The sequence below is a fragment of the Manihot esculenta genome, chromosome 9 (genome assembly GCF_001659605.2).
Source record: "Manihot esculenta cultivar AM560-2 chromosome 9, M.esculenta_v8, whole genome shotgun sequence".
In the NCBI taxonomy this organism is placed as follows: Eukaryota; Viridiplantae; Streptophyta; class Magnoliopsida; order Malpighiales; family Euphorbiaceae; genus Manihot; species Manihot esculenta.
This window is the reverse complement of record NC_035169.2, coordinates 26,323,494-26,345,523: the sequence shown is the minus strand read 5'-3', so window position 1 is coordinate 26,345,523 and position 22,030 is coordinate 26,323,494.

The window sequence follows — 22,030 nt, the reverse complement described above, 5'->3', positions numbered from 1 at the left end:
GATAAAACATGCTCTCATGGAATGCAACACATAAGCACATCACCTCGGCCGGACGGATCAAAACTCCCTCTATCTCATCTGGGGTACCGGAGTACCATGTGCCTGGTCCCCGTAGGGCTGTTCCAGGTCTTTGTGTGCCTGGTCCCCGTAGGGCTGTTCCAGGTCTTTCCTCTGAGGGCTAATGAATCCTCACGAAGTCCGTGCCGTCTCACATAAGCAATGTACCAGGAGCCATGCCAAGTACAAGGCTAAATGCAATGCATCATCTTTGTGTACACTAATGCATTCACCCTATAGCATATTCATGATGCATGAAGCATGATAAAATATCAGTTCTCATATTAAAACATTAAGTTAAATTCCACTCACCTCTGGTTATCTCTGAACTGACTCTGCAGGTTCTGACACTGGACTCACTGCTGATTTCCCTGATTCCTCTGGTCCGTACCTACACAGGTGGACTCAAATGAGGGACCAAACTTACTCAAGCACATCTCTAAGAAACTCCCCAAAACCCCTCTAAACGATCCTAAAATCAACACATAAAACATGCAAAAGAAAGCTGGACAGGGCACTTTCGGCGGCAGGTTCGGCGGCCGAAACCCCACTCCAGAGACGAAACTCATGCATGTTCGGCGGCACCTTCGGCGGCCGAAGGTCTCGTCCAGAGACGAAACTCACACACTTTCGGCGGCCGAACTCCCTCTTTCGGCGACCGAAAGTCTCTTTCTAAACCGAAAGCCTAGCTTTCGGGGGCAACCTTTGGCAGCCGAACTGCCTCCACAAGGGGTTCGGCGGCCGAACCTTCCTTCGGCGGCCGAACCTGGTTTTGCCCGAAGGGCAGAACCCTGCTCTGTTTCATGCAAACTTTGCCCAAAAACCTACAAACATGCATATCAACTACTCCCAACTAGCATATACCCATATATATGCACAAAGGGGTCTAAAACTATCCTAAAACCCCAAACAAACATAGTCCTCAAATCACCCAAAACCTCACCTAAACCTAAACATGCATACTACCCATACAAACTTCATAAAACCTTTCAAAATCATCAAAGAAGCTCAGGATCTTCACTTACCTCTTACACAACTTGAGGATGAAGGATCCTAACGTGGAGATATGAAGAAAAACTCTTCCAAAGCTCCAAGCTTCAAAACTTGGTTCTTTTGCTCAAAACCTTCATAAGTCACCTAAACTTTTAAAACTCTTGAAAGATTTGATGAAAATCATGGAAAACATGAAAGTCAACGTAGGAGAGGCTGAAACTCACCTCTGGCTGCAAGTGGAGGAGAAATAACCTCCTTCCACCGACCCTTGGCCCTTTTATAGGTGGCTGGCCAGACCACCTTCGGCAGCCGAACGTGAAGCCGCAACCATGCAATGTTCGGCGGCCGAAAGTTACCTTCGGCGGCCGAACCTTTGCATTTCTCCCTTGTTGCTTTTCTTTCAAAACTCAAGTCTTTTAACACTTCAAAACATGAAAACAAGTGAAAATACCTTGGAAAACATATGCATTACCCTTCTCGAGGGTTCCGACACCCGAGATTCCACCGGACGACAGGAATGCCGATGCCGGACTCGAGCCGGGTATTACATTCTCCCCCCCTTAAGAACATTCGTCCCCGAATGTCCCTAAACAGATATGGATATTGCTGGAGCATAGACTCCCGAGTCTCCCAAGTGCACTCTTCTAGGTTGTGGTGGTTCCACAGAACTTTCACCATTGGTATCTCCTTGTTTCTCAGCTTTCTGATCTGGGTGTCAAGGATCCGCACTGGTTGCTCTACATAGGTGAGATCACTTAAGATTTCCACCTCAGGTTCACTAAGAACCTTCTCTGGATCTGACACAAAATTTCTCAACATAGAAACATGGAATACCGGGTGAATTCTTTCCATCGAAGCCGGTAAATCTAGCTTATATGACACAGGCCCGATCTTCTGCAAGATCTCAAAGGGACCAATGTACCGTGGGGCCAGTTTACCCTTCTTTCCAAACCGAACCACTCCCTTCATCGGAGACACCTTGAGCAATACCATATCCCCCTCCTGGAACTCTATCTGCTTCCTACGGATGTCTGCATAGCTTTTCTGTCTGCTTACAGCTGTTCTGATCCTCTCTCTGATAATAGGCACTACCTTGCTGGTTATCTCAACTAACTCTGGCCCTGCAAGAGTTTTCTCTCCTACCTCTTCCCAACAAACAGGTGATCGGCACTTCCTCCCATACAGCGCTTCATAAGGAGCCATCCCTATGCTAGCATGATGGCTGTTGTTGTAGGCAAACTCCACCAGAGGTAGATGCTGCCTCCAAGAACCGCCAAAGTCTAACACACACATTCTCAGCATATCTTCAATGGTCTGGATGGTTCTCTCTGACTGACCGTCTGTCTGTGGATGGAAAGCAGTGCTGAAATCCAACCTTGTGCCCATTTCATGCTGCAGACTCCGCCAAAACCTGGAGGTGAACTGAGGTCCTCGATCTGATACTATCGACACTGGAACTCCATGCAACCTTACTATCTCGTCTACATACACCTGCGCCAACTTGTCCACAGAGTAGTTACTCCTGACTGGAATGAAGTGAGCAGATTTAGTGAGTCTATCCACAATCATCCATATGGAGTCTAGTCTGTTAGACGTCGCCGGTAACCCCACTACAAAATCCATCGCTATGTTCTCCCATTTCCATTCTGGAATCGGCAGTGGGTTAAGCATTCCAGCCGGCTTCTGGTGCTCTAGTTTCACCCTTTGACATGTCTCGCAGGCTGACACGAACTGTGCCACTTCTCTCTTCATTGCTGGCCACCAATACACCCTTCTCAGATCTTGATACATCTTGGTGGCTCCCGGGTGAATGCTATACCGCGTATTATGAGCTTCCCTCATAATATCGGCCTTCAAACTGCTATCATTTGGTACACATAACCTCTTACCGTGCCGAAGAATCCCCTCACTATCAAATCTGAACTCTGCACTGTTGCCAAACTGAACAGTCCTGGCAATCTTCACTAACTCGGGATCTTCGTGCTGTTTCAGAGCCACTTGCTCTAGAAACATTGGTGTCACTCTCATCTGTGCGATCAAAGCACCTGTACCAGACAACTGCAACTGTAACCCTTCTTCCACGAGCTTGTAGAAATCCTTCACCACCGGTCTTCTCTCTACTGCAATGTGGGATAAACTGCCAAGTGATTTTCGGCTTAAGGCATCAGCGACAACATTAGCCTTGCCTGGATGATAATGGATCTTACAATCGTAATCACTGAGCAATTCTACCCACCGTCTCTGCCTCAAGTTTAACTCTCTCTGACTTAAGATGTGCTGCAGGCTCTTATGATCCGTATAGATCTCACATTTTACCCCATAGAGGTAATGCCTCCACATCTTAAGTGCAAAGATAACAGCTGCCATCTCCAAATCGTGTGTCGGGTAATTCAGCTCGTGCTTCTTCAGCTGTCTAGAAGCATAAGCTATCACTCTGTCATTCTGCATCAACACACAACCTAATCCCACTCGGGACGCATCACAGAACACTGTGAAATCTTCATCACTGATCGGCAGTGCTAACACCGGTGCTGAAGTCAATCGTCTCTTCAACTCTGCTAAACTCTCCTCACATTCCTCTGACCACACAAACTTCTGATTCTTTCTGGTCAGTCTGGTCATAGGAGCAGCTATCTTCGAGAAGTCCTGAACAAACCTCCGATAGTAGCCTGCCAAACCCAGAAAACTCTTGATCTCTGTCACTGTAGTGGGTGTAGGCCAGTTGGCTACTGCCTCTACCTTTTTGGGATCTACTGCTATACCTTCCTCTGATGCAACATGTCCCAAAAAGGAAATGCTCCTTAACCAGAACTCGCACTTGGAGAACTTGGCATACAAGCCATGTTCTCTCAAGGTTTGCAGCACTATCCGCAGATGCTGGGCATGGTCCTCTGCATTCCTGGAGTACACTAAGATATCATCAATAAAGACGATCACAAAACGATCCAAGTACTCCCTGAAAACCCTGTTCATGAGATCCATGAATGCTGCAGGGGCGTTCGTCAACCCGAACGGCATCACCAGGAACTCATAATGCCCATATCTGGTTCTGAAAGCAGTCTTGGATACATCTCCTTCCCTGATCTTCAATTGATGGTATCCGGATCTCAGATCTATTTTAGAAAAACAACCTGCTCCTGCCAGCTGGTCGAATAGATCATCGATCCTGGGTAACGGATACTTGTTTTTGATAGTGACTTTGTTCAACTGTCTGTAGTCGACACAAAGTCTCAGAGGTCCATCCTTCTTTCTGACAAATAATACTGGAGCACCCCAGGGTGAGGTACTCGGGCGGATGAAACCCTTAGCTACCAAATCCTGTAACTGCTCTTTCAACTCTCGCAACTCTGCTGGTGCCATCCTGTAGGGAGGAATAGAGATCGGTCTGGCATTGGGCATCAACTCAATCTCGAACTCTATTTCCCTATCTGGTGGCAGTCCTGGAAGCTCTTCAGGAAACAAATCTGGGAAGTCTCTAACAACTAGTACGGAGGATGGTTCCCTAACCTGACTGTCTAGCTCTCTCACATAAGCTAGGAACCCCTGACACCCCTTCCTTAACATCCTACGAGCCTGGAGGGCTGATATCAAACCCCTAGGTGTCCCTCTCCTGTCTCCTCTGAAGACACATTCTGACCCATCCTGGTCTCTGACACTGACTACCTTGTCTCTACAGTTCAGGGTTGCATCATACGTAGATAACCAGTCCATCCCTAGAATGACATCAAAATCTGTCAACTCTAGAACCACCAGGTCAGCTGGAAGGTATCTACCCTCTATGCACACTGGACTGAACCGACAGACTAACTCTGCCAAAGATGGATCACATTTGGGTCCACTGACCCATAGAGGACACTCTAACTCAGACACTATCAGGCCCAACCTCTCGGCAGCTCTAGAAGAAATGAAAGAGTGAGAAGCACCGGGGTCCATTAAAGCATACACCTCTGAACACCCAATGATGAGATTACCTGACACCACCGTGTTCGACGTGTCTGCCTCCTGCTGAGTCAGGGTGAAAATCCGTGCTGGGGCTGACGGACCTGCACCTCGGGAACCCATCCCTGATGAAGAGGCTGCCCCTCTTCCTCTTCCTCTGCCACTGCTTGGTGGAATGGCTGAAGCTACTGGCTGTACTACACTGCCCATACTCATCTGCTGGGATGGTGCAACCAAAGTCGCCTGAGGACATTCCCGTGCATAATGTCCCTCTTGCCCACATCTATAGCAGGCTGTGGATCCCAACTGACAAGCTCCTCTATGCTGTTTGCCACACCTCTTGCACACTGGAAAATCTGCGCCAGAACTGGAGCCACTACTCATTCCCAGACCCGACTTAAGCCTATTCCAAAACTTGCCTCTCTTTCCTCTGAATTTCTCCCATCTCTTCTTACTTGCACTTGCTGTACTCTGTGAGGAGGAACCGAGTTTAACACCAGAAGACTGTGCCTTGACTACACCTTGACTTATGGCACTGGCCTCCATCTTTCTAGCAGCATCCACAATAGAGTGGAAACTTTCCTTCTCCGCATGAAGAATCAAAGAGAAATACCTGGGATGAAGCCTTGTGGCATATCTCTTTGCCTTCTTCTGATCTGTATCATATGCCTGACCGACATATGGCAACAATTCCAGGAACTTATCTGTATATTCATCAACGCTCATCTCCTCCGTCTGTCGCAACTGCTCAAACTCTACAACCTTTAGTTCCCTGGAACTGTCAGGAAAAGCCCATCCAGCAAATTCGTTGGCGAACTCTTCCCATGTCATACTCTCAAGTCTCGGGTCCACATAGTTCTTGAACCATTCTCTAGCTTTCTTGCACTTTAACGTGAACCCTGCCATCTCAATGGCTCTACCGTCATCTGCTCCCAACTCACTTGTTATCATTCTGACTGCACTGAGATACTCAAAGGGATCATCTCCTGTATTGAATTTAGGAGCATCCAACTTTAAGTACTCGGTCATCTTCACCTTACTTCCCTCTGACGACCTGGGTTGCTGTGCTTCCACAACAGGGGCTACTGGTTCAGGAGGTGGTGGTGGAGGCACTGGTTCTCTCACTTCAGGCTGTACTGGACTTGGATGAACAGGTGGGGGTGGATACATGTGATATGGTGGATAGAAGGAAGGATAGGGCATATATGGCATGTAGGGTGGATATGGAGCCAAGCTAGAGTAATCCGACGTGCCTCCCATCGGATACTCTGGGCCCTGGGGAAAGGGTGGATAGCCAAACCCCGAGGCCTGTGCGCCTCCTTGGGACTCCCCCATACCTTCTTCTGACCTTCCTACACCCATGCTTACATCTCTACTCTGATCCTCTTCCATCACACCTCTTTCTTCTAATGACCTTCCCCCTCTGCTTACTCCTCTCCTGCTCTCGTCAGAAGACCTTCTAGGGTCTCGTGACGTTCCTTCCCTGCTTGACCTGTGAGATCTTGCCCTTGGCAAGGCAGGTGGACGAGCAGCTGTACCCTCACTTACAGGTGGGACTCCAGTCAATCTCGCGGATCGACGAGTTCCTCGCATCTTACTTCACTCTGAAACAACAAATCACATAACACATCAGCAACACATAAAAAACATGCACATGCATAACTCATGGCATTGCACATCGGCATATAGCGACAGAACCGACATCCTATCCTAGTGGACATGTTTTTCCTATAGTGCTTGACCTGATAAACCTCTCTATGAGCCCAACTCTAGCTCTATAGGTCCGACCATATGAACCTAGGGCTCTGATACCAATCTGTAACAGCCCGGAAACCGAACTGCCACCGGCACTAGGATCCAAATCGACTTAAGGTCGCCGGGACCCGTAGTAAGCCTGCTATCCTGTCTGTAGACCTGTGAACTCCCACACATGATCATACAGTTTCTGTAAAACATAAAACTTTTCTTCATTCCCAAGGCTTAACCTGTGCATGCACTCTCTCTGTGCTCTACTAATCCCTACTAGAGCTCCTCATGGCTCTAGGCGGATCAAACTCATAATGTTAAGCCTGGTTTTGCTCATAAACATACAAGAATAAGGAAATATACATAAACTGATCATGTGACTCCACAAAAGGATTACACGTCTTATAAATCAAGCACCATTCTATACATATACAATATCTCTATACAGTTACATGTCCACACTAGCTATTACACTACTGTGTACTCTTCCTGTACCCTGCTGAGTTCTCTCTGACCTCTGAACCTGCACAACTGGAGTTAGGGGAGAGGGATGAGCTACAATAGCCCAGTGAGTAGAATAGGCAAATAACAGGTGATAAAACATGCTCTCATGGAATGCAACACATAAGCACATCACCTCGGCCGGACGGATCAAAACTCCCTCTATCTCATCTGGGGTACCGGAGTACCATGTGCCTGGTCCCCGTAGGGCTGTTCCAGGTCTTTGTGTGCCTGGTCCCCGTAGGGCTGTTCCAGGTCTTTCCTCTGAGGGCTAATGAATCCTCACGAAGTCCGTGCCGTCTCACATAAGCAATGTACCAGGAGCCATGCCAAGTACAAGGATAAATGCAATGCATCATCTTTGTGTACACTAATGCATTCACCCTATAGCATATTCATGATGCATGAAGCATGATAAAATATCAGTTCTCATATTAAAACATTAAGTTAAATTCCACTCACCTCTGGTTATCTCTGAACTGACTCTGCAGGTTCTGACACTGGACTCACTGCTGATTTCCCTGATTCCTCTGGTCCGTACCTACACAGGTGGACTCAAATGAGGGACCAAACTTACTCAAGCACATCTCTAAGAAACTCCCCAAAACCCCTCTAAACGATCCTAAAATCAACACATAAAACATGCAAAAGAAAGCTGGACAGGGCACTTTCGGCGGCAGGTTCGGCGGCCGAAACCCCACTGCAGAGACGAAACTCATGCATGTTCGGCGGCACCTTCGGCGGCCGAAGGTCTCGTCCAGAGACGAAACTCACACACTTTCGGCGGCCGAACTCCCTCTTTCGGCGACCGAAAGTCTCTTTCTAAATCGAAAGCCTAGCTTTCGGGGGCAACCTTTGGCAGCCGAACTGCCTCCACAAGGGGTTCGGCGGCCGAACCTGGTTTTGCCCGAAGGGCAGAACCCTGCTCTGTTTCATACAAACTTTGCCCAAAAACCTACAAACATGCATATCAACTACTCCCAACTAGCATATACCCATATATATGCACAAAGGGGTCTAAAACTATCCTAAAACCCCAAACAAACATAGTCCTCAAATCACCCAAAACCTCACCTAAACCTAAACATGCATACTACCCATACAAACTTCATAAAACCTTTCAAAATCATCAAAGAAGCTCAGGATCTTCACTTACCTCTTACACAACTTGAGGATGAAGGATCCTAACGTGGAGATATGAAGAAAAACTCTTCCAAAGCTCCAAGCTTCAAAACTTGGTTCTTTTGCTCAAAACCTTCATAAGTCACCTAAACTTTTAAAACTCTTGAAAGATTTGATGAAAATCATGGAAAACATGAAAGTCAACGTAGGAGAGGCTGAAACTCACCTCTGGCTGCAAGTGGAGGAGAAATAACCTCCTTCCACCGACCCTTGGCCCTTTTATAGGTGGCTGGCCAGACCACCTTCGGCAGCCGAACGTGAAGCCGCAACCATGCAATGTTCGGCGGCCGAAAGTTACCTTCGGCGGCCGAACCTTTGCATTTCTCCCTTGTTGCTTTTCTTTCAAAACTCAAGTCTTTTAACACTTCAAAACATGAAAACAAGTGAAAATACCTTGGAAAACATATGCATTACCCTTCTCGAGGGTTCCGACACCCGAGATTCCACCGGACGACAGGAATGCCGATGCCGGACTCGAACCGGGTATTACATTCTCCCCCCCTTAAGAACATTCGTCCCCGAATGTCCCTAAACAGATATGGATATTGCTGGAGCATAGACTCCCGAGTCTCCCAAGTGCACTCTTCTAGGTTGTGGTGGTTCCACAGAACTTTCACCATTGGTATCTCCTTGTTTCTCAGCTTTCTGATCTGGGTGTCAAGTTGACGAGGACATCGACTGTTTAAGTAATAAAAATTTTTCTTACAGTGTAATTCTTTAAAGACTATATGGGGAATAATTAATACTTAGTAGTAATAAGTAAAGGGTTATATCAGTAACTTGTAATTTCTTTTTAATTATTTATTTTAGTAAATGTGTCACCTTAAACATATTAATGTCTCTTCTTGCTCCAAGACATTTTGAATCTTAAGGCTTTTAAGAGGGAGTGATAATTGACCACTAATGAGAATTGTACCCAGTTAGCTACCATAGGCTTGTTGAGTTCATATACTATGCCTCCATTCCTTATAGATATTTTTTTCTTATCTATAAATGGTGTGAGGATTATTATTATGATTGTTCTCTTGTAATTGTACTTTAACTATTTTGCCACTAGAATAAAAGAAATAGATTGTTCATGAATTTTCATATTGAGTTCTTAACTCTTGTGATTATTTTAAGGCTTATTGATGGATGTTATCTGTTGATTTTGTTATCGACTTGTGTAACCTTGATTAATAGGATTGTTGATTCCCACAAATTATCGTGTAATTCTTAAGACTAATTTGATTTGAAGACATTCAAATCAAGTATAGCACAAGCACAAATGAATGCTTAAAATATGGGTCAGCAACACATAGACCTTATAATGCATAACTGGAAAAAAGAGTTTTTGTACAAGTTATTATTTAAAATAAACCTTAAATTTATTAAATTTAGTAAAATATAAATTTAGCAAAAAAATATAATATTAAATTTATTTTTAAGGTAAAAATTTGAATGATTAATATGTAATCATTTGTTTTAAATTTAATATATTATAAAAAAAATTTAATATCAATAAATTAAAGGAAAAATATAAAAAAGTGTCATGTAGTTTTATCGATTTTTCATTTCAGAGTCTATGGTTTAATTTATGTCAAAGTAGTATCTGTAGTATCACGCCATTAGTAAAAAGCAACAATTTTTAAACGCTGTTAGAAATGTTAAATTTATATTCATACTATTTGGTGTAACAATAAATGTGACATGCTCAGAGAACCTCCAATGTTTTGTTATTCTACTTTCACTAATTTTTTTTAAAGATAAAAAATAATTAAGAATATTACTTATATATTATATATTGGTTACTTTGTTGGTATAAACTAAGCATTATTATTGAAGATGCAGCAAAAATTGCTACATTTTGTTGAATTTGGGAGGCTTGCTGCAGATCTTATTGGAGTTCTTGCACTTACATTCGTTAACAGTACAAGAAATAGAGTATCAATTTGATACGATACCGCAACATAAGGAAAGGACTAGAGGCACGTGGAGAGTTTATTCTCAAAGATCAAAAAGGAATCTTGGAGATTTAGGAGAGCAGAATTAGTTACAACACATTATGAGGTGTCAATTGCATGGGTAGACTCTTATAAATAGAATAAGGAAAGGACAAAAGAGATATGTGTGATTGTATTTGTTGTTTAGGAGCAATATATGTTTTCTGCTTGAAAGGTTAGTCTCTGAAACCTTGTTGACCGGTGGTTTTGAGAATTGAAATACAACTCTCTCTTCCTACTCCATAATTTTCTTTTTTTTCTTGCTTTTATATTTTCTTTCTCTATCATTTTTTGTCTGACCTGTCGACGAATACCAAATACACGCATGGATAATAGGATAGAGACGAGAGAGAAGAACCTCGCTGTTCTGGAAGATGGATTCTCCAATTTCAAAGTCGATAATGAACATGTCCATATCAAGCTCTCCTCTATTGAGAGTCTGTTGCAAACTATCGCTCATGGAAAATCTATAGTTGAGGAAAGAGAAATCTCCACCCAGAATCTTTCAGGGAAAGAAGACTTTACTACGACGTTAGTCCGCCGTATCTCTTCTCTTTCCCTCACAGATGAGCTCCCCTCTCTAAGAAGCTGGATATGCAGATGTTTAATGGTGTTGATCTTGTAGGCTGGTTGGCTCGAGCAAAACAATATTTCAAACTCAACGATATGTGGCCTGACTTGAAAGTGTTGATTGCTCTGATCTGTATGGAGGAGGGAGCCTTGCATTGGCTTCGCCAACGTGTTCCCAATTTGACCTGGAAGCATTTTTCCTCTGAATTGTTACATCTCTATAGCCCAGACACCCTGCTTAGCCCTTTTGAATTCCTTGCAGCGATGAAACAAATCGAGTTAGTCGATGCATATATTGACGACTTCCTTATGTGAGCAGCTCAGGTACCGCATTCTTATCCTCACTATTTGGGATATTTTTTAATGGCTTAAAGGAAGAAATTCGTGTACGCATGAAAAGTCATGACTTTACTGGTATCTCTCGTATAATTTCTCTAGCTCGTGAAATTGATAGAGAACTTTAGGTAACTCACCCACCATCTTTCTTGTCTTTTTCTACTGGCAAACATACCGCTTCTTATGGTCTTGGACCCAAGAATTGGATTACTCAGCCCATACCCAGTCCTTCCCTTAGCCCAACTAACCCATCGACTACACTTGCTAAACCTCCCGATAAGCCCTTATCTCTCACGAAACCAGTGATTTCCTCTTCTGCCTCTTCCATTAAACAATACTCTCTGACCACCTCTAGTCCATTGCATCCCACCAAACATTATTCTCACCAGGAACTTCAAGAGCTGCATGCTAAGGGCCTCTGCTTTAAGTGTAAACAACCTTACTCTCCCCTTCACCAATGTCCTAACAAGTCTTTCGCATGATTATTGCCAATGAAGATGAGTCTCCTCTAGGTGAATTAGATCTGAATTGATTTCCATTTCACTCAAATGTAACTATCATTCTTCTCAATTGGGGTCATTTCTCAACCAAAAACCATGAAGCTTTTTTGTTAGATTGGGTCTACTCGTGTCTTCTTGATGGTTGACAGCAGCATGAGCCATTGTTTTGTGTCCAAAAAATTGGCTAAACATCTTGCTCTTCCTCTCTGCTCAACAGATCCTTTCCGTGTGAAATTAGGGGATGGTAGATGTTTGTAATCGTCTGGTCTTTGTAAGGATCTTTCCATCGATCTGGGACCCTTAACTATTTCTCTGGATTGCTGTAACGACTCGAAAACCGGATCGCTACCGGCGCTAGGATTCAGATCGACTTAAGATCGCCGGAACCCGTAGCAAGCCTAATATATAACCTGTCATACCTGATAGAATCCCATACATGATCACACATTTACATAAAAACTTAAACTTTCCATAAAACCAAGTACAACCTGTGCATGTATCATAAACTTAAACATAAAACCCATACTAGAACCCTCAATAAATGCTCCAGTATGGTCAACATACATGCCTCACTTGGTTCAACATATCATAAACATAAAATATTTTGCATAAAGATTATGTATAAAAGGGATTACAACTGACATTAGGGCCAAGCACAATACTAATCCACAATACATTACATGTCCACTACTAGTCTATTACATAACATATATCATCAACCTTAGCGACTTCCTCGATCTATCTCTAATCCTGCAAACCTGGGGGTTAGGGGAAAGAGGTGAGCTACTAAAGCTGTAACGACCCGAAATCGGACCGCTACCGGCGCTAGGATCCAGATCGACTTAAGGTCGTCGGGACCTGTAGCAAGCCTAACATATAACCTGCCATACCTGATAAATCCCATCCATGATCATACATTAACATAAAAACTTTAAACTTTCCAACTGCCAAGCTCGACCTGTGCATGCACTGAAACTGAATACATAAAACTCCTATACTAGAGCCCTCATCAAATGCTCTAGTTGGGTCAACATTACATTAATCAAGCTTGGTTTACATCACAAACAAATCACATCAATGATGGAATTGTCACTAATAGCCCTCTACACATTCCAATAGTGCCAGGGTGTAGAATGGGCACTGGTCTTTCCCTTAACATAACATAACATAACATTCCAATGTGCCAGGGGCGTAGAATGGGCCTCTACCTGGACTTTCTCTTAACATCGTGCCAGGGGTGTAGAATGGGCCTTGACCTGGACTTCCGTACCATACCATATCATATCATATCGAGGACTGATGGATCATCCAACATCCATCCACATCAACAATAATTAATGCAATGCATCATATTCGTGAATTCTAATGCAAACAACCTAGTACAAATCATGGCATTCATGATGCATGAACATTGTAACAGCCCGGCCCCGTACGACAGGCCCTGTTACCGCTCACAGCCCGTGACCTTCCTCTGGGCCCAGCCACTGTGAGCAGCTCTTAACATCCCTTCACCCTCACGGGTTCCAGGCAGGATTTGTCCCTCGGGGGAGCCATTACGGCCCGCCCTAGCCCGAGTGGATTTGGCCCAATTCTTTCCTCTGGGAATTAGGTCGCCTCCCCCACTGCTCGAACCCTTGACCTCCCACTTTAAGGGAATAGTCTGGTGAGAGTGAGTACCAATTGTTACTGTAAAATTTAAATTAAAGATTTATATATTTATTAATATAAAATTTTAGTGATTATTTTATAATTTTTTATTAATTTTTTCACCAAACAGTAAACTCAAATAGTAAACTATTTAATTAACAATGGTTACAACAGTATAATAACAATTACAAGTATAACAATAATAAAATGTGATTTCAATTTCCATTTTTAAATTATTAATTTCCAAATGAGCAACTCAATTTCTGATGTGGAAGATCAGCCTAAGCTGCAACCACAGAGCATACTTAGTATGAATGCAATGTTTTGATTTTGGTTTAGGGTTCCTGCAACCTTAACCTGGTATCCCAGAGTTAAGTCAGATGGATATTCGGAGAGAGAGAGAAAATATTGCCGTCAACACGGACTTATAATGTAACAGTTTTGTATATAAAACTGAATATATAATACAATACAAATACTTACTTTGTTACAAATAGTTACAAATAAACTGCTACAACCGAGTTGTTGTAAACTACGGTTTCCTTACAATTTGTTGAAATATAAACTACACTAAACCTTGAATACATTGAGAGAAATTCTTTGTGTAAGAAATTTCGGTGTGTCCTCCAAATGAAACGGATGCCTCTATTTATAGACGCGGACTTCAAATTTTATCAAATTTGGTTGAGCGGTCCGGACTTCAAATCTTCATGCATTTTGGTTGAGCGGTCATCTGGTGAGTGCACTGTGGGCCCTTGTGTTTTTGTTTTTGTCGGCCACTGTGTCTGCTGAGTCATTTGTCTTTTCTGTCTTTTCTCTTTTTCTTTGTCTGCCACTTGTTGTCAAGTCTTTTGTCTTTTTGTTGACCACTTGTTCTTTGTCTGCTTTTGTTATTGTCTGCCATTTGTCATTGTAGGTCCATTGTGGGTTCTACATTTCTACTTGCGTAAAAAAATCATCATTCTCATCAGATAGATCTACTGGTGATGGTGATGCAGTAGAACTCCTTGTTTCTTTTAATTCTTCAAGTAATTTTTCATATTCTTGTTCAGAAGTACAGGCAGCCATTTGTGCCACGATTTGCTGTTTTCTGGCTAAAAAGGTCTCTTGCTTGGTTATGGATGATGGGCTTGGGATTTTGCAATATTGTGGATAATTGGAGAAAAATTGTTCTATGGCTGTTGAGCCACAGGCTTGGAGGTCAGTCTTGGCCCACCATTTGATTTTGAATTTTCGGACTAAAATTGGTATCTGAAAATTATCAATGGTCTGGTCTTTAATCTGGTATTCAACCATAAAAATCCATGGTATATGGAAATAATGGGAATATATCAGCCATTTAGGAGAGCAAATTATAGTGTCTGGTAATTTATGTCTATCAAAAAATTGGTTCTGTGCAATTTGAATTTGGTCAGGAATAATGTCTTTATTGAGTCCAAATTTGTTCCACCATTGGTGAAACCAATATGGTATGGGGTATGTAAAATTGTCAGAAATATAGAAAAAGAAGGAAATGGATAATTGGTCATTTTGCTTCAGGAAGGTTCTTTCCCAAGCAATTTGATAATCGTAATAATTATACTTTGCATTTTGTCTCAATTGTCCATTGGTATAAGTAAATTCTTTTGTTCGATGGGGCTCTTGTCCCCACTCAGTAAGAGTCCATACCTTTAATAATCGCACTTTGCAATATCTGAGTTTATTATGGATTTTGGGATCAAAATTGTTTTGGATAAGAATGGAATTTGTATGAACTAGTATGGCCTCATAATATGGTTGGGATTTTTGGAAATTGTCTGGTATATAATAATGGATTTTTGGGAAAATAGAGTCACAAAGTTGGTAAACATTTAGATTGGGGTTCTGTGCCCAATATTCTGGCTCTATAGTGATGATATGGTCTTCAATGGTTTTATATTTGTATTGGGCTGGATCAATTTGTTCGGAGGATGATGGGCCTGAAGAAGCTGTTGGGCTTTGAGAAGATGGTCCAACAATTATTTGTTTAAAAGTAGAAGGGGTATTGGTTCTGCTTGCAATGGGCTAAATTTATTGAGTGAAACAAAATTGGGTCTTGGTGATCTGGGTCTTGGATAATGAGGTTGTGTAATAAGAGCACTTGATATATGACCTTTTGGTCTATTTATAATACTAGTGGTGTTAGTATACAATGGTCAAGGAATAGATAACTGTCCTGAAATATTTTGTCCAGAAGAGAGACTTTGTATAGGACTATGTCCTGAAGTAAATAATTGTAATTTGGTCAAATTGGTCTTTGAACTATTGGTCTGTGATCTTAAAGAGATCTTTTCTGCTTCTTTCCCTTTGTCTGTCATTTTCCCTGCAAAAATTCTCGAGTTAAAAAATCTGCAATAGAATTGTCAGTACCTTTAATATGAATAATATCAAAATCAAATATAGATAAAAAGGCTTGCCATCTAGCAAAGATATGTTTAGCTGCAAGGTTTTTTACGTCTTTTGTTAATACATGTTTAGCAGCTTTACAGTCTACTCGGATGGTAAATCTTTGGTTTAATAAATCACTTTGAAATTTAGTAACACATAAAACTATTGCTAGAATTTCTTTTTTAATTGTAGAATATTTTTCTTGTGTAGGATTCCAAATCCCAGAGTAATATCTTATAATATAATTTTTGTCATGTATATTTTGTTTAAGAATTCCGCCATAACCTTGGTCAGATGCATCAGTTTCCACTATTTTTGGATAATTTAGATTACAAATGTTTAAGCATAGTAAATTTTTAACATATTTTTTAATTTCTTGAATTATCTGTGTATGTTCTTCTGTCCATGGTTTAGGATTTGTTTTTAATCTGTTATACAATGGTTTACAAAAAATTCTTAAATTAGGATAGAAATCTGAAATATAATTTAAAGATCCTAAAAATCTCTGTAATTGATTTTTATATTTTATTTCATCAGAACCGGCTAGACTCCGGTATCGGAATTCCTACCGTCCGGTGGAATTTCGGATGTCGGAAACTTCTAGAAGGGTAAAGACATGTTTTATAAAATGTTTTCATGAATTTTAATGGTTTTAAAGTATGAAACTAAATGAGTTTTTGCATGAAAATAGCATTGGAGGAAAACCCAGGTTCGGCCGCCGAAGGTCAAGTTCGGCCGCCGAACATGCATGCGTTTTGGAGGCACGTTAGGCCCCCGAAAGCATGAGTTAGGTGTAATACCCGGCTAGAATCCGGCATCGGGATTCCTGCCTTCCGGCGGAATCTAAGGTGTTGGATCTCTCTAGAAGGGGTAAAATGTGTTTTCTAAAATGTTTTCACATGATTTCATGGTTTTAAAAGGAAAGAGAATTGAGTTTTGAAGGGAAAAGACCAAGGAGGCAATTGCCAGGTTCGGCCGCCGAAAGTGGAGTTCGGCCGCCGAACATGGGAAGGCTTCGGGAGCGCCTTTGGCCTCCGAAAGTCTTGTTTAAACGAGCCAAGGTTCGGCCGCCGAAAGTCAAGTTCGGCCGCCGAACATGCATGAGTTTAGGGGGCACGTTAGGCTGCCGAAGGTCTTCGACCAGGCCACCTATAAAAGGCCCTCAGATCGGAAATGGGTGAGTTTTCTCCCCATTCTCGAGCTCAGGTGAGTTTATGCCTTCCTTTGGTCGTTTTCGTGTTTTCTCTACCCATCTCTCAAGTTTTTCATGATTTCTACCTTTGTGTTTGAAGATTTAAAGCTTAAAAGGAGTTTTGGGAGCTTGGAGCTTTTGGAGCTTGGATTCTCCATACCTCCGAGTTAGAGATCACGCAACCCTCGATCTTCAAGAGGTAAGTGTAGATCTATGCTTCCTTTTATGTTTTAATGAGTTTTAAGTAAGTTTATTGGAGTTTTGAATGGGTAGAATGGCATGTTTAGGTTTATGTGGGTTTTATACCCAGTGTATGTTATGTGATGTTTGTGTTGAGGAGTTTATGTTAGTTTATGCTCCTTTATGCTTGTGGGAGTGAGTATGCATGTTGGGAGAGAGTATGTAAGGATTTGGGTATGTTGAGTTTGGTTTTTTGGCTTGGCAGAATCGGACCTGTCGTCCAGAGGGGACCAGGTTCGGCCGCCGAAAGGAGTTTCGGCCGCCGAACCTGCATGGGAGGCAGTCTTTAGGCTGCCGAATGTGCCCCCGAAGGAGGGACTTTCGTTTCTGTCCTAGGGTTTCGGCCGCCGAACCTGCCGCCGAACCTACCCGAGTTTCGTCTCTGGAAGGGACTTTCGGCCGCCGAAGGTGCCGCCGAAAGTGCCCTGTCCAGCCGTTTCTTGGGTGTTTTCCATGCATGATTAAGTGATGTTTAGAGGGGTTTTTGGGGAGTTGTTTATGAGTTGTTAGAATGTGTTTGGCACCTCATTCGAGTCCACCTGTGTAGGATCGGACCCGAGGGACCGAGGAGGCCAGTAATGCTAGCAGTTGCAGAGTCAGTCAGCGTCTGCCAGGATGTGAGTAGAACTAAACTTAATCTTTTATGCACAAAATCTAATGCCTAAAGCATGTTCATGCATCATGATTATATGTAGTAGGTTGATTGCACTAGTTTCACGAATATGACGCATTGCATTATTTGATGTTGATAGAGGAAGGGTGGACCGAGGCGACTTCAATAGCCCATATCTGTCACGAGTCTTGTCTTAGTCCTTTGAGAGCCGGACAAGTACATGTAGGAAAGTCCATGTGAGCTCTCTGTGGATCAGACACCATGTCATGTATGTTACAGGCCTTTGTGAGCTCCTATGGGGGAGCCGGGCACCGACAGAGGGATTTTTGATGTCATGTCCATCCTCTGAGAGGAAAGATGCATGCAAAAAGACAGACTCTCAGAAACCAGGGTCCGTGGGGAATAAATATTGCATGAGCCCCGAGACGGACAAGTTATGTGATTTACTTGTGTTATGACGCATTTCATGAAAGCATGTAATTAATGAACTGTTTTCTCTGTTTCTACTCACTGGGCTTTTTAGCTCATCCCTTTCCCCTAACCCCAGTGTTGCAGGTTGAGTCAGAGTTCAGAGGCAGCAGGGTAAAGTCAAGGCTAAGTTAAGTTATGTATGTAATAGTTATGTTTCAGTTTAGTAGTTTTAGAAGTGGACATGTAATATAAGATGATGTAATGTAATTTGAGATAATGTATGTAGCTGATAGTAGAGTTAATGTTTATGGATTAGAGTGTGCTTGGCCCTATAGACTGGTTAATCCCTGTTGACGCATGATTATGAAATGTTTTTATGTTGAGTTGAGAACCAGGCTTGATGTATGTAATGATGACCCAGCTAGAGCATTTGATGATGACTCTAGCATGGGAAAGTTTATGTTCACAGTTATGTTGCAACTTACGAATCAAGCTTGGTGTATGTTCAGATTTCAGGTTTCATGTTAAAGTTTTTAATCATGTATGGGATTTGACCAGGTAATAGTATGTATGTTTGGCTTGCTACGGGTCCCGGCGGCCTTAAGCCGATCTGGATCCTAGCGCCGGTGGCGGTTCGGGCCGTTACAGAGGGGTATCGGTTTCCGGGCTGTTACAGAATGGTATCAGAGCTTTGGGCCTCGAGAGTACGGTGTCTTGCACATCGGAAAGAGGTTGGCTTAGAGGTCATAGAAGGGCAAGCACAATAAGAAAGATCAAGAGTACAATCATGTCCACTAGGATAGGATGTTGAGTCCTGTCTTGCTATGATGATGTGATATGCCATGATTTCATGCATGTGCATAAATGCTATGTATGTATGATGTAGGTTCATGTGTTTCCACATGGACCGTATGATGCTAATGATGGATTGTATGCTTGTGTGTTGTTCTTCAGAGGAGCCAGAATGCGAGGTGCTCGTCGATCTGTGGAATCGACTGGAGTTCCATCTGAGAGGGAAGGTATGGACACCTTTCCCCCTGCTCTGCCAAGAGCGCAGTCTTGGGGAGTTAGCAGATGGGAAACATCAAGGGACCCTGGAAGGTCTTTTGATGCAAGCAGAGAAGCGATGGCTCCAAGAAGGATGTCAGCTAGTATGAGGGAAGTAGAGTCAGATGTTCAGAGGAGGGATGTCAGTATGGGAGTCAGAGTACCTGAAGAAGGTATGGGAGATTCTCAGGAGGATGCTCAGACTCAGGATTCTAGGATTTCAGGTTCAGGAGGGATTGATCCCTCCACTCTGAGTACAGCTGCCACGAGAGGTAAGAAATGGAAGAGAGGTCTCAGGAAGTCGCAGAAGAAGTTTTGGCAGAATCTGAAGGCTAGTTTGGGTTTTGGTGGTTCAAGCTCTGGCTCGGGCAGTTCAAGGTGCTTGAGGTGCGGAAGGCCGCACAAAGGAGCCTGTCGGGTTGGAACGACAGCTTGTTTTAGGTGTGGACAGGAAGGACACATAGCACGTGAGTGTCCCACTGCGCCCAGGTTGGCTCTGTCCCAGCAAGCAGTTTCAGGTAGATTAGCTCAGCCAGTAGCTCCAGCCATAGTTCAGGTTAGTGATCGAGGCAGAGGAAGAGGGTCAGTCCCTCATTCTTCAGGTTCCCGTGGAGAAGGTCCGTCAGCTCCAGCTCGGATCTTCACCCAAGCTCAGCAAGAGGCAGACACATCGAACATGGTGGTGCCAGGTATGCTCACTTTTGAATGTTCTGATGTGTAAGTTTTTGTGAACCCTAGTGTTTTTCTCTTTCTTTAGTTGCTCTAGGAGCCGTCGAGAGGTTGAGTTGATAACTTCTGGGCTAAAGTGTTCTTTTTGGGTCAGTAGACTCAATTGTGATCCATCTGTGGCAGAGTCAGTCTGCCGGTCCAGTTCTGTGTCAGTTGGGAGTAGATGCCTTCCACTCGACTTTGAGGTCCTAGACTTGATTGTCTGGACGTCAATCGAGGGATGGATTTGGTTTTTCTACTCGTGGTGCTATCTTGGTCTGCAGAAACAAGGTAGTCAGATTTAGAGGACAGGATGGGTCAAAGATTTTCTTCTGAGGGGACACAGTAGGGGTGCCTAGAGGTTTGATGTCAGCCTGTAAGGTTCGTAGGGTGCGTAGGAGGGGTTGTCAGAGGGTCCTAGCTCTTGTTTGAGAGTTCAGCAGTCAGGTCGGGGAACCAGCCTCAGTGCCAGTTGTTCGAGAGAATTCTTAGATGTCTTCCCAGGCGAGTTGTCAGGTTTACCATCTGTCAGGGAGTTAGAGTTTGGTATAGGAGTGGTGTCTGGACGCAGAACCATTTCTACCCTTCCCTATAGGATGGCGCCTGCATAGAGAGAGGTAGCAGTAGAGTAGAGGCGAGACTTGGTAGACAAGGGGTTTTGTCCGACCTAGTACCTCACTCTGGATTGCTCCAGTATGGTTGTGGGAAATGAAGGATGAATCCTTGAGACTTTGTAACGACTGTAAGCGGTTAAACAAGGTCACTACCAAGGGCAGGTATTCCCATGTAGGATGGATGATCTATTGGGACAGCTAGTAGGAGCTGTTTGTTTTCCCAGATAGATTTGAAATTCGGGTACTACCTGTGAGAGTTAGAGTTAGTTTTGGGTTAGTAGTGAGAAGAAGCCAGTTAGTAAAGATGAGAAGAGACGAGTAAGAGTAGAGAAGGAGGAAGATAGAGAAGGATCAGAGTAGCGCAGCAGAAGCTCGTGGAGTTTAGGAACCTGGGAGTTCTTACTCCAGCGTTTGGTGTCTCTCTTTGGAGAGAAGCTTTAGGATTCGCTTGCTTGCTTGCATGCTTGTGTTTGTTGTTTTAACATTCGGGGACGAATGTTTTGTAAGGGGGGTAGAATGTAATACCCGGCTAGAATCCGGCATCGGGATTCCTGCCTTCCGGCGGAATCTAAGGTGTTGGATCTCTCTAGAAGGGGTAAAATGTGTTTTCTAAAATGTTTTCACATGATTTCATGGTTTTAAAAGGAAAGAGAATTGAGTTTTGAAGGGAAAAGACCAAGGAGGCAATTGCCAGGTTCGGCCGCCGAAAGTGGAGTTCGGCCGCCGAACATGGGAAGGCTTCGGGAGCGCCTTTGGCCTCCGAAAGTCTTGTTTAAACGAGCCAAGGTTCGGCCGCCGAAAGTCAAGTTCGGCCGCCGAACATGCATGAGTTTAGGGGGCACGTTAGGCTGCCGAAGGTCTTCGACCAGGCCACCTATAAAAGGCCCTCAGATCGGAAATGGGTGAGTTTTCTCCCCATTCTCGAGCTCAGGTGAGTTTATGCCTTCCTTTGGTCGTTTTCGTGTTTTCTCTACCCATCTCTCAAGTTTTTCATGATTTCTACCTTTGTGTTTGAAGATTTAAAGCTTAAAAGGAGTTTTGGGAGCTTGGAGCTTTTGGAGCTTGGATTCTCCATACCTCCGAGTTAGAGATCACGCAACCCTCGATCTTCAAGAGGTAAGTGTAGATCTATGCTTCCTTTTATGTTTTAATGAGTTTTAAGTAAGTTTATTGGAGTTTTGAATGGGTAGAATGGCATGTTTAGGTTTATGTGGGTTTTATACCCAGTGTATGTTATGTGATGTTTGTGTTGAGGAGTTTATGTTAGTTTATGCTCCTTTATGCTTGTGGGAGTGAGTATGCATGTTGGGAGAGAGTATGTAAGGATTTGGGTATGTTGAGTTTGG